The sequence below is a fragment of the Heterocephalus glaber genome, unplaced genomic scaffold, assembly GCF_053883595.1.
Source record: "Heterocephalus glaber isolate CG9 unplaced genomic scaffold, H.glaber_assembly_v1.0 deba00001745, whole genome shotgun sequence".
NCBI lineage: Eukaryota > Metazoa > Chordata > Mammalia > Rodentia > Bathyergidae > Heterocephalus > Heterocephalus glaber.
This window is the reverse complement of record NW_028258451.1, coordinates 2458966-2463549: the sequence shown is the minus strand read 5'-3', so window position 1 is coordinate 2463549 and position 4584 is coordinate 2458966. Positions and strand designations below refer to the sequence as shown.

Genomic DNA, 4584 nt, shown 5'->3' with positions numbered 1-4584 from the left:
TCAAAGTGAGTAAGGAGGGGAAAGCCTACGGAGACAGGCATCATGGGAGGTCAGTAACCCCATGCAGTTAATTAGGAGGGGGCCTGGGATATGCTAGTCAGGGCCATTCCTCAAAGCCCGTTTAGCTTGAGGAGACAGCTGGGAGGAGCTCTCACTTCAGGGCCTCTCTCTTTTCAGTACTTTCCCTCATTTCCTTTCCAGAGCTCATCTCCCTGCAGCAGGAGTTCCTCTCATGCCTAGCTCCAAGGAGGCTGATTTCCCTTTTCTCTAGTGTCATAACCCTTGCATTCATTTGTGCCTTTTTCCCTGCAGCTAGAATAAAATATCTTTCCTCTTTAACAGAGATAAAGGAAAAACCTTGGCAAGATACCACCTCTCTTTCCCACTGCCTCCTCCCCATCCAGCCAGTCCCTCAGATTTGTGAACATCCAAGGACTTCCTTCACTTTTATTCTCTTCCCTGTATGGGTTGGCCCATAGAAATTTTGAAGAAGAGTGCTATAGGCAGAAGGATCAGTACATACAAGGGTGGCAATAATGAGCTTGAGTGTCCCAGAAAGAGAGAGAAAGGCTGTATAGTCTGAGTGAGGTGGGGAAAGATACTAGTTGAGGCCACAGGAATAGACAAGCACAGCCCACAAATGGCTAGTTAAGGAACATGGATTTCATTCTGAGTGAGTTGCAGAGGTAGTGCAAGGTATTGAACAGAGCAGTGAGGTGGCAGTATCGACGTTTTAGAACTGTGCTGTCCAATATGGTAGTCCCTAATCACTTGTGGCTACTTAAACTAGTTAAAATTACATAAAATTAAAAATATATTGTCTTGGGCTGGGGATTTAGCTCAGTGGTTCCGCAGCCTGCCTCGCAAATGCAAGGACCCAAGTTCGATCCCCAGTACCCAAAACAAAACAAAACCAAAAACCCCCAAACAAACAAAAAATATATTGTCTTGGTCACACCAACCACATTGTAAGAGCTTGATAACCAGCTGTGGCTCATTGCTACTGTATTAGACAGCAGAAATGCAGACTTTTTTTTTTTTATCATGGCAGGGAGTTCTGCTGGGCAGTGCTATCCTAGAAAGATCCATTTGGTTGTTCTATAGATAATGGGTGGGATAACCGAGAAACTGGTTCAGAGGTCTTCTGAAGTCCATCTGGCTCCATGATAGACACTGGTGCTACGACTGAAGAATGGTGAGATTCAGGGTGTTCTTTGAAGGTAGAACATGTGAATTAATGGATATCCAGCAGGTGGTGGAAACAGGAATTAGGACTGGATTGTCTCTTAGTGTTCCACCCTTGACTCTTCCCTTAACACATTCCCATTGGCTTGATCCACTGGGGGTACCCAGTGGATCAAGCCAGTGGGAACATTACATGTTCAAATCAGAGCAGCCTGGCAGCAAGACACACGAGTTACGGCCCAATGTGAATGTGTTAAAGACCATTTCCTAAAGATCTAATCCATTGTGATGGGTCCAGTTGTCCCTCTTTGCTTGGTAACTTTCTAAGCTACATTCTGGCTATGCTGCTCACATTTCGAGTATTTGTTGGGATATACCCCTGTGTTCATTACTGCCTCTTCCAATCCACAATCTTATACTTGATTTCCTTGGCTTCTTTCCCATTCAGGGAATTGCCTTTGTAAATCCCAAATTTTTTAGTAGTTCCTTAATACCCTCATAAGAAAATTAAACTTTCAGCAAAATATTTCATTTCTTTCCATTCTAGACTGAAATTCATTTACCAATCTCATTTCCCACACATCTCCCAACTAAAATATCATGTTTCTGTCTTCCTAGGACTATTTTTATGATCCAGTGTCTTTGCTTGGGCTGTTTTCTAATGTTGCCATCTCCTTCACTACTTACTAAGCCCAAATTGTGTCCCCTCCTCCAATCTTTTCATGGAATCAGGTATTCTGTCTCTGCTTCTGTAGTGATTTTAGTCTGATTGGAGTCCTTTTTATAGACTTTTGAGGATCATCAAATTGGATAATGCTTTGCACAAAATAGGCTTACTAAATGGCAAATCGAAGACAAGTAGTTGGTTGGCAGTATAGATTTGGATAAAATGAGAGATTGGGATCCAAGAAAAAGTTAGAATCCTGCTACTTTATTGTAAGCAAGAAGCTGTTGACCTGCTCATTCCACTGTTGCCTTAAAGGTCCTGAAGTACCATGGTAATAGGCATTCTTTAAAAATGTCCCATTGTAAAATCAGTTTGAGAAGTGTGACATTCTTGAATGCTTCCCCTTTTGAGATTTGAGGTACATATCAAAGGTTCTGAAGAATCCTAGAGAAATGCAGCCTGCTTAACTGGTATAGTTTCCCAAATTGACACACAGCTATTAGTTTTTGAGAATATTAGTTATCTACTAAGCATGGTTTGGAAAATGCTGTCAAACCGCAGTTTCAAATCTCATTTTGGTTTCCTTCTCATTCTACTCCCTATGTCTCTGTCATCTTTGTCAACATGAAGTCCACTTGGACCATTTCTTCTCTGCTCTTCCCACACTTTCTTGCCTGTTGTCCTTTCCATTCTTTTCTGATTTTCTTCTCTGAGGGTTTGTTTCTAGAGCACTTAAACATCCATAAGATCTGTTCAAACTGTCTTTTGTCTCTTTCTTCTGTTTCTGTTGCAATGGCATGTCTCGCAGAGTAAAAAGAGTACAGGAACTTTTATATTTCTTTTAGACCAGGAAAAGAGACCTCAAACCAAAGAGCCAAGCTGAGAGCAAAGCCTGCTTATAGAAGAATCATCTGGGCCGGGGGTTTAGCTCAGTGGTTCTGGTGCCTGCCTCGCAAGCGCAAGGTCCTGAGTTCGATCCCCGGTACCAAAAAAAACAAAGAAAGAAAAAGAAAAGAAAAATCATCCTGTGGGGCAGGAATAGTGGTTCTAGCAGTAGGTGACAACATCTGGCATGTCTGTTTAGGAAACTCTTCCGATCCATCAGAATTACACCAGGGCAACGAGAAGAAACACATTTTCAATCCTGTAACAGCGAGTGACGTCAAGACCCTTGTCAAGAAAGAAGCCATAGTAATGATGAATTTTCGAGACACTCTAATCTTACTCAGCAGTCAGAGGATCTTCCTGGAGAGGATCCCCAGGAATGCAGTGTTACTGGCATGGGCACCAGACCCCAGCCAGTACAACTCTTCAGGTGTAAAATTTGTGAAAGAGCCTTTAGTACTAACATTGGCCTTGTGAGACATGAGCCGATCCATACTGGAAAGAAACCCTTTGAATGTAAGCAATGTGGTGAAGCCTTCTTCCTCATGCCACACCTCACCAGGCATCAGAAGTCTCATGCTAGTGACAAGCCCTCTCTCTGCAGTAAAGGCGCAAAGTCTCTCATCCAGCGTGCAGATCTCTCTCATCAGGTAAGAACTCATAGTCAGGAGGACTACTATGAACGTGTTCAGCATGGCAAAGCTTTTATCCAAGAAGTACGTCTTTCTCAACATCTTAAGGGCCACAATACAGCAAAGGCCCTTTCCCCTGTGTTGCCCCACAACAAGACATACTTAATTCGTTACCAGCGGGAACATGACTATGTCAGACAGACAGCCCACCAGTGTTGTGACTGTGGCAAAACCTTCGGTCATAGTTCACATCTCGTTCAGCACTACTGAATCAATGCTCAGGAGAGGCCTTACCAGTGTCAGCTCTGTGGCAAGTGTTTCGGCTGACCCTCATACCTCACTTGACATTATTAGCTCCATTTTCAAGAGAAAACAGTTGCCATCACTGTTTAAAAATGTTTAGAGAACATCCTTTTCCTTACCATCTCTGGCTTTGTCCTATAGAAACAATTTTTGAGTGTGTCAAATTTGAGAAGGCCTTCTACCTGCCTCTTCATACCTTTTTAACAACTTGAAAATTCACTGTGATATGGTGGAAACAGGGAGGAATGGTTACGTGAGAATGCAGTAACCTTTGTGCAAGAGAGGATTCAGCACACATCAGTAATCACTCAGGCAAAACACTTACAAAGGGTATTTTTGTTGCATAGGAAAGAAGCTAATAAGTTTTGCCTTCCTTCAGTGGAATTCATGAGATAGAGAACCTTGATTTTGACATGCTGATTAAAATTTATAGCAGACGTGGTGCTTCATACTGGCAGTCTGTGGCCTTAATTTTTATAGAAGAGTTAACATGTAATAGCTTTGAGAATTAACATATATCAACAAAGTAAAAAGATTTTCGAGGTATTACCTAGAATGATTCATTCAGTAAGTTGATGTTATTGGCAGTATATTTACATAGTACCTCATGTTCTTTTATGTATTATTTTTTATTTGCTCTTCAAGGTACCTAGTGCTGAGTTTTACAGATAAAGGAAACTTGAAATTCCAAGTTGTGAGTTGATTTGACCTAGGTAGCAAATGACCTAGGTTGCAGGAACTGAAGTCAGGTTTTAAAAAACTTCTTCCTACCTTCTCCGAATGAGAGCTATGGCACTTATACTGCCCAAAGCCATCTTCCTGGTTAGTGGACCTATTGTCACTTCGCAATAAATCAGATGAGTGCAATTGTATTGGGTTTCAGAGAGCTCTCCTGGGGTGAAATTCTGATAG

The 4584-nt window shown here is 42.0% G+C and overlaps 1 pseudogene; it reads left to right on the top strand.

The window, feature by feature from the left end:
- The first annotated feature begins 2779 nt into the window (after window positions 1–2779).
- Window positions 2780–3762, top strand: Zim2 (zinc finger imprinted 2; annotated as a pseudogene).
- Window positions 3763–4584: the final 822 nt, after the last annotated feature.